The following is a 9,157-nucleotide window of genomic DNA, read 5'->3' on the forward strand; positions in this document are numbered from 1 at the left end:
GGTCTCCCTGTTAACTTCCATCTCCTGCAAGAAGAAGCTCCTCCAATGTGAGCTGACCAAAGCACTGATCTGTGGGTGGAGCAGTCCATCATTAGCAGTCATTTTATTGCAGTGTTCCTTTAGCAGAACATTAGTAGAAATTTTTCTTCTAGGATCCATGACCTAGCTAGACCCAGGATCAAGGTTAGGACAGCAGGATTACATATCTGTACCATCTAATTTAGTAGGCCTTTTTGCCAGATTTTTAAAAGTTATGGTTAAACTTATGACATTGTTTCACAAGCTCTTCCAAAGGCTATTGGTTCTTCTCCATAACCTACTGGTAAGAACCTATTGCTGAGAAAAAAAAAACTTTGTTTTATGATATTTTCAATAATTCTTTGAGATGTCATACAGTGTATTTTGATCATATTCACCTTCAACTCCTTATTTTATCTCCGTTATGCAGAGCCATCCCACCTTTGTACCCCAGGCTCTGTGTCCTCCTACTTGTGCGGTCCATCTGCTTCTGGGGCAGAAGTGTTCTACTGCAATAAATTGACTTACCAAGAGCCACTCCCTTAAAGAAAACAGTTCTCTCTCGCTCAAAGCCATCAGTTGATTAACACCCAGCCCTCTGAGGGTGGCTTGTGTAGGTGAGTCTGCAGGATGACATAAATGCAGACTTCCAGGTGTTTGTGTTCTGTCTCAGCTGTGAAACAGGATAGGAGGGTGCTGGTCATCAGGAGGGAACAGACAGGTTGCAGAGTTGGCTTAGGGCTGGGCCTACCAGGACAAAGCAGATGATTTCAGAGTACTGGAAAGTACACATGTTGGGAGTGGCCATACAGCTTCAGAGATGTTTATGAGATATACATGAAGCAGATGGGGGTATAGCTCAGGGGTAGAGCATTTGACTGCAGATCAAGAGGTCCCTGGTTCAAATCCAGGTGCCCCCTTATTATTGTCTCCTTAATATACAAGAGACCAAATGAGAAGTATTGGCTCACACAGAGCTGCTTAACAGATTGTGCTCCAGTATGCTCTGTATTCTGCTCAGGCCTGGTCTCTATACTGTTCTGTGAGAGGAGCTAGTATAGGATCCACTGTAAGACCCATCCAGATCACATGATGTGGCACAGGTTGCACTCCAAGGCTCTAGAAGTTTCACTCTATGCAGAATGTCACAGAGAAGAGTCTATGAACCTGAGGAGTGGCTTCTTCCTCTGGGATTTCCATAGCTGTCCCATCAGGAAGTCCCTCCAGAGCCTCCTATAGGATAATCCTTAGTTCCACTTCCCCCTAACCTGTGCTGTGGCTCCTCCTCACTCAGAGGAAAGACCCAATGTATGAATTTGACTCCTATGTATATGAAGACTCTGAGGAAAAAGGAAAATGACTGATCTCTTTTTGTCTCTTCACAGTGGCTGATAAGTGACCATAGCTAATGAGGTCCATGTATGTCACTGAGTGAATAAATGATGGAGTGAAGTAATGAGCACTCTGCTGATGTCCTGGAGGATAAAATTCTCTCTGGGTTGCAGATTGGGCTAATGAAGACCCAGAACCCTCAGCTCTTGTCTTGGCCACTTACGAAAAATTAATTGTGAACTGAAGGAATCCAATATGATTAAGTGTCTTCCTAGATTCCAAGAACAGATCTGCAGCACACCCAGAGAGAGAGGGGTGCATTTAGGTGGGCTAATCAAAGTTTGAGGGGAGAAGGGTGGAGGGAAGACTTTAGTAGAAAAATCCTTCCAGGTTCAAGATCAGTAGAGGAAGCAGTAGATCATGAATACAGAGCAAGCATGGGTGTGGTACCAAGTTGGAAAAGGTGATAATGAGAGGCTTACTTAGCTATAAAATGGGGGTATAACTCGGGGGTAGAGTATTTGACTGCAGATTAATAGGTCCCTGGTTCAAATCCAGGTGCCCGCCTTATTAAATATGATTTTGGTACTGAACTTGCCACATCCACCTTATTTGGGTCTTCAATGAATCTAGGAGATTCCATTACTTGAACTTTCTTGAGTAAACTGCATAGCTCTCTGAGCTGCATAATACAAGGTAATTTGAGATCTTCCATGAATATGACTTAGCCTTAAGAGTACTTAACACAATTCTCACACAAAGGCACACAAGACTCTGAATCTATGCAACACCCACCCCTGTCCTTAATTTTGCACAATGATTAGAAACAGAAAATCATGAAATGACAAAATGTAAGAAAATTTCCCATAAAGGAAGATGTGGGCTTCCATCCTAAGTTTCTGCCAGTCCTCCTTAGAATGGTTGAGTGTCCCAGGAAGTGTCAAAGAATTTGACACCAAAGGGAAAATCTTATAGTCTACCCTAGCCTATAAGGAGCAGGTGATATATACAGTACAAGCTAACATCCTGGTAGTTAACTTGTCAACAATAGTACTTAACACTAATAGAAAATAAGACCGTTGTGGCTCCAGGACACCCCTGACTAACAACTCAAAGGTAAATATCCCAGACCTGGCACAGAAGTGTCTTCTTCGGCAATCTATGGCTTCTTGGATGAGCATAACCCCTTGTCTAGGTTAATTTCAGTCAAACCCTGGTGTTCTGAGACCCCAAGGACTATACAGGTATTGCCATTGCTCTCATATGAATGGCAACTAGCACATGCTCACTATCTGCTGTTGATGAAGACAGCACACATATTAGTCACAGGACATGGTGAACCAAGTTGGCACTGACCAGGAAGCATCCTCCTTGTTAGCTAGCTTTGGTGGAACTGGATGGTGCTTTGTAAAGTCACCCACAGTCTTGCCAAGCTGTGGGCTCTGTGAACTGCAATGATGACCTGCATGGCAGGTTATGATGCTGAAACCCCCTTTTGTTGGGTTCAAAACACCATGTGTTCTAAGAACACCACACAAGTAGGATAGGGTAGGCCAGGAGCAAATATCTCATTGCCCACTCAAGAAAACCTACACCAGGTACACTGGAAACAGTACCTTAGATGACCTACCTGTGTCTCTAAAAACCTCCAGGGATATTTCAGATATACTTGTTTATACCTACTAATTTTATATAAGCCACTTCATGCTACAGATGTGAAAAATCATTGCTTAAATCTGGCCCAAGCAAGACCCAAGTCATAGTGAACAAGTCATAGCAGAGTTCACATTAATGATTCAGGGACTCTTGTGCCAGCCTTCCTGAGCAGGGATTGAGCAGCCTCTATTGTCTCTCATCTTCCTCCCTCTTGTGAAATCCACAATGTAGCAGAAGAAGATGTAACCTGAAGAATGGCTCCATGCTCAAAATTGAGGAGAAGTGAGAGTCAGAGAGACTGGATGGTCTCCAGAGTGTGACATGGTCAGCAGTGTGCCCAGCAGGGAAAGGCCTTTACTCAGGGAATGCATGAACTTTAGCCATTGTCCTGCCAGTGACTTATGCCCTGGTACCTGTGTAGACTCTCCTCATTAGCAACACATCCCTGCACTGCCTCACTAGGGAACCTCTGTGAGTTCTCATCTCCAGTGCCCTAGGATACCTGACTCACCACTAATGAAAGAGAGATTAAAGTATTAAAGAGAGATAGGGATACTGAAAATTCCCAATACTGGTGATGTGTGTGTGTGTGCTTATGATTGCATGTGTGTGTAGGTATGAATGTGTATGTGCTTTTGTGAGTGTGTGTGTGTATTTATGTTTGTGAGTAATTTTGTGTGGGTGTGTTTGTATAATGTCTTTGCAGGTATAATGTGCATACATAACTGAAGTGAATGGAAGAAACTGGACTGAGTGTGTGATAGCTTCATGACTCAAAACAAGCTTGTAGTAGGGGGCACCTGGATTTGAACCAGGGACCTCTTGATCTGCAGTCAAATGCTCTACCCCTGAGCTATACCCCCGCATGTTTATTAGTGTCTGATGGGCACTCAGAACCTTCATGTCCACTTCCTGGTTGCTAACATCTGGAATGTCCACTTGCCACTGCTCTGTCATCATCTGCTTCCTCCTATGAGGCCCAGCCCTGAGCTGCCTCTGCTCATCTGAATACTATGTCCTCATGAACNTCTGGCATATTTTCTGGCTTAGATCCTAGCTGAGGCAGGGGCATTAAATTCAGAAGGCTTCAGCTGGTGCTACTTCAACTTAGAACCCAACTAAAAGAGCCATATGGAAACCCAAAAGCTGACCTTTGGAGGTGACTTGGCGACAGGATTGGACAGAATGGAAAGATCTCCATCTGCTTAGGACTCTTTGATCAGATTCTCTAGGAGGGACATAGAAAACACCCCTTCTTATAACCAAGGGAAAGCAGAGTCTACAGATATGATGAAGGACATCTGGAGACCATGGTCACTGAAATATGAGACAGGACACTGGATGATAGCAAATGATCAGCAGGACTCAGAGTCTTAGAGCAGATTCAGATAAAGTTCCTGTGCTCTGATCTTGTAAACTATGCAGAATTTCTTATTCTCACAGGTCACCTGCACTGCCTCACCCTAGGATATAGTATACATGGGGATGTTTGATTTCCAATGTGCTAGATGACCTGACCCCATTCCCTCAGACTGAGCTTTACCAGGCTTGTATTTACCATGTTCTTCCCCTGACACCTACCACAGGACTTCCAGAATCCCTTCATGCCCAGCACACTCCACACTTTGCTGGTTAGCATTTGTGGGGCCTCATTTGGAGAACCAGTGTACAGTGCCAGAGTCCTGCTCTGCATCCCTCCTGTGGTTTTGCATGCAAATTCCTCATCCTGGTGCACTCCCCACTCTACTCTAGCCTTCTGCAATTTGTGTACTGGGAAATTTTTCTGTGATTTTTCACCCTCTGGTCTCCTGCCTTTTATTTTCTGGTCCCAAATTTGAATGAAAAGCTCCAAATTTGAGAGAGAGAGTTAACCCCATGCTGACCCCAAACCATTAGCTCAGCATCAGCATGAACCAGGTACAAGACTGCTTATTTGACCAGTTAGAGCATAGCCTACAGAATGTAGGCTTGGGTTTTTCCAAAACCTACTTTAATTAGGGTTCTTAAATGTTTCAACCTCCTTTCTAGCCCACCTACCAGAGGTATTGGGAAATGAGAGTTAATAGGAAACAGGAGCTGTAGACCTGTTTAGAGTGGTTCTTTGTGAATAATTTCAACATTTGGTATCAGCAGTCCAGTGTACTCAATGAATATAAAACATAAATCATCAGGGTCATTTTGATTCAGGAAACCCTGAGAGGCTCTGAGAAATTGACACGAGACTGTGGAAGGGTCAAGAAGCAGCTGAAGTATCATGAGAAGTTCTTTGGCAAGTTACTCTATATGAAGTCACAACAAGTAAAGGTAAGAAATGTGGTGCAAGGTGAACCAATGCAACAGTTTCATCTGTGGGGTTATATTTCTTCTCTTCCTAATTGTCACACATCCTTCACCTGCTTCACCAAAGCATCTGCTCATTTCCCTCTTTCAGCAAGCCATCATCTGACATAACTCAGTCTTCAAAGAAATGAGAAAGTTCCACTTCACATGAATTTCTATCATCTGAAACCATCTCCTAGAAACCATCACAAAGCCACACAAATACAAATATGTAAGAGAGGATCATAGTCAAAAAAGGTAGTCTGTGGTGACTAAGAGGCCCTAGCGCAATTTCTGTAATTTGCATAAAATGACTAGGACAATTACCGAATGCTTGTTCTTGGAAAAATGTTTATTCAGATTTTACTTAGTAAATATACATCCGCTGTATATTTTACTCATAGAACAAGGACTTTTGCAAAGTAGTCAAACCATTACACACAAAAGAAGAACAAGATTAGAAGCCTCACGGTAAGTTCTTACAGATACATAAGCAGATAACACAAAATTCACACAAGCATTGCAGAGACAGAGCAGGAGTTTACCGTTGCTCACTTCACTACAAAATTCAGCACAAACTTAGTATCCAGTTTTGAGAGAAAACTGGAGTAGGGGTGGGGGTGCTCATATGACCTGTTTTTAGAAAAATGTGGTTGTATTTTTAGAAATATACACAATTAGGTTTAATGACAACTAACCACCAACCCACTACAAGGTTTCAGCTGAATATTCGAGAAGATTCTTGCATTCAACATTGGATCTTCTTAGCTTCTGTTACTTGTAACANGAGACCATGGTCACTGAAATATGAGACAGGACACTGGATGATAGCAAATGATCAGCAGGACTCAGAGTCTTAGAGCAGATTCAGATAAAGTTCCTGTGCTCTGATCTTGTAAACTATGCAGAATTTCTTATTCTCACAGGTCACCTGCACTGCCTCACCCTAGGATATAGTATACATGGGGATGTTTGATTTCCAATGTGCTAGATGACCTGACCCCATTCCCTCAGACTGAGCTTTACCAGGCTTGTATTTACCATGTTCTTCCCCTGACACCTACCACAGGACTTCCAGAATCCCTTCATGCCCAGCACACTCCACACTTTGCTGGTTAGCATTTGTGGGGCCTCATTTGGAGAACCAGTGTACAGTGCCAGAGTCCTGCTCTGCATCCCTCCTGTGGTTTTGCATGCAAATTCCTCATCCTGGTGCACTCCCCACTCTACTCTAGCCTTCTGCAATTTGTGTACTGGGAAATTTTTCTGTGATTTTTCACCCTCTGGTCTCCTGCCTTTTATTTTCTGGTCCCAAATTTGAATGAAAAGCTCCAAATTTGAGAGAGAGAGTTAACCCCATGCTGACCCCAAACCATTAGCTCAGCATCAGCATGAACCAGGTACAAGACTGCTTATTTGACCAGTTAGAGCATAGCCTACAGAATGTAGGCTTGGGTTTTTCCAAAACCTACTTTAATTAGGGTTCTTAAATGTTTCAACCTCCTTTCTAGCCCACCTACCAGAGGTATTGGGAAATGAGAGTTAATAGGAAACAGGAGCTGTAGACCTGTTTAGAGTGGTTCTTTGTGAATAATTTCAACATTTGGTATCAGCAGTCCAGTGTACTCAATGAATATAAAACATAAATCATCAGGGTCATTTTGATTCAGGAAACCCTGAGAGGCTCTGAGAAATTGACACGAGACTGTGGAAGGGTCAAGAAGCAGCTGAAGTATCATGAGAAGTTCTTTGGCAAGTTACTCTATATGAAGTCACAACAAGTAAAGGTAAGAAATGTGGTGCAAGGTGAACCAATGCAACAGTTTCATCTGTGGGGTTATATTTCTTCTCTTCCTAATTGTCACACATCCTTCACCTGCTTCACCAAAGCATCTGCTCATTTCCCTCTTTCAGCAAGCCATCATCTGACATAACTCAGTCTTCAAAGAAATGAGAAAGTTCCACTTCACATGAATTTCTATCATCTGAAACCATCTCCTAGAAACCATCACAAAGCCACACAAATACAAATATGTAAGAGAGGATCATAGTCAAAAAAGGTAGTCTGTGGTGACTAAGAGGCCCTAGCGCAATTTCTGTAATTTGCATAAAATGACTAGGACAATTACCGAATGCTTGTTCTTGGAAAAATGTTTATTCAGATTTTACTTAGTAAATATACATCCGCTGTATATTTTACTCATAGAACAAGGACTTTTGCAAAGTAGTCAAACCATTACACACAAAAGAAGAACAAGATTAGAAGCCTCACGGTAAGTTCTTACAGATACATAAGCAGATAACACAAAATTCACACAAGCATTGCAGAGACAGAGCAGGAGTTTACCGTTGCTCACTTCACTACAAAATTCAGCACAAACTTAGTATCCAGTTTTGAGAGAAAACTGGAGTAGGGGTGGGGGTGCTCATATGACCTGTTTTTAGAAAAATGTGGTTGTATTTTTAGAAATATACACAATTAGGTTTAATGACAACTAACCACCAACCCACTACAAGGTTTCAGCTGAATATTCGAGAAGATTCTTGCATTCAACATTGGATCTTCTTAGCTTCTGTTACTTGTAACAGAAAAATATGACAATAAAGACTCATGTGACTCATGGAACTTCTTTGTCAAGTGTGCAGAATGGCTGGTATCCTCCAAAACATCACTGGAGTTTGTCACTGATGTGGCAATGCACACCGAGGACAGAGACACTATGACCCCATCNCTCTGCTGATTTGAGTCTGTGTTTAGTTTGGAATCTCTGTCACTGTAGAAAGAGCTGAGAAGCTCAGCCCAGTGGAGGACAGTGTGGGTCTACATGTTCCCTGTGTCTTCAGTAAATGGACAGGTGGAGGAGCTGTCCATGTTACAAAGTAGAGTTCCTCCAAGATGAGGCTTTTCTTGGCCCTTTACACTGAGTTGTAGCAACAGCTGCCAAGAAAGTAAGGATCTTCTTTGGAAAACTCATTCTAAGGGGTAGCACTTAAAACAGGGAGACATGGCTGCTACAGAATAGATATTGAGCATATAGAACAGATGTCAGTCATGGCCACCACTGGACACAATCCAGGTCCACAGGCAGTTTGGAAACGCTGTGATCTGTGGAATCTNTGGCTCTTATTCTCCCTGTGAGAGCCTGGAATCCCACATTTCCTGATGCACCTACTGAATGTCTCAACCTATGGGCAAACATCATCCCAGTCTCCCCCATTTCATTTATTTACTGTATTTGATGCAGCCCAATACATACTCATGTTCAATTCTATATTCTAAGAACCACTGATGATCTTATCTAATAAAACATAGTCTTTCTAGGTTTTGAGAACTCAATCTATAGTCTAAATATACTGGAGACCTGTTCACCAGGANGACTTGAGATCACATGAACACACACAGCCATCTACCACAAAAGGGATCTGATGGGTGATAACAGTGCTAAGCTCACATGGAGGTGAAGCTCAAGCCACCTGAGTAAAAGANAAAGTAGATATATACTATGAAAATAGTTTCCAAATCCATGAAAAGGGGGCACCTGGATTTGAACCANGGACCTCTTGATCTGCAGTCAAATGCTCTACCCCTGAGCTATACCCCCACTAGTAACAGTATACACAGTTAATAATCTTCATCAGAGTGGTAATAGGTTATGACTGACTATAAAGTTAAATTACAGATGCTCACAGACCTACTTTCAAGAAGTTGCCAGGCCTGATTGGTGAGATGCCTTCCTCAGCTCTGCAGCTTTCCAGGCCCATCCTTGAATAGCATCATCACCCAAGAAAAGGAGCAGAGCAGCATCAGATCCTGAGCCCACTTCACACTGCT

General features: G+C 42.6%; 3 non-coding genes across 3 annotated transcripts; 1 reads left to right on the plus strand and 2 right to left on the minus strand.

Moving 5' to 3' along the window:
* The first annotated feature begins 866 nt into the window (after positions 1-866).
* Trnac-gca lies at positions 867-938 on the plus strand. Its single transcript has one exon. It is a non-coding gene; the product is annotated as a tRNA-Cys (tRNA).
* A 2,859-nt stretch (positions 939-3,797) lies between these two features.
* On the minus strand, positions 3,798-3,869 carry Trnac-gca. The gene has a single exon. It is a non-coding gene; the product is annotated as a tRNA-Cys (tRNA).
* A 4,986-nt stretch (positions 3,870-8,855) lies between these two features.
* On the minus strand, positions 8,856-8,927 carry Trnac-gca. The gene has a single exon. It is a non-coding gene; the product is annotated as a tRNA-Cys (tRNA).
* Positions 8,928-9,157: the final 230 nt, after the last annotated feature.

The sequence above is a fragment of the Mus caroli genome, chromosome 6 (assembly GCF_900094665.2).
Source record: "Mus caroli chromosome 6, CAROLI_EIJ_v1.1, whole genome shotgun sequence".
Lineage (NCBI taxonomy): Eukaryota > Metazoa > Chordata > Mammalia > Rodentia > Muridae > Mus > Mus caroli.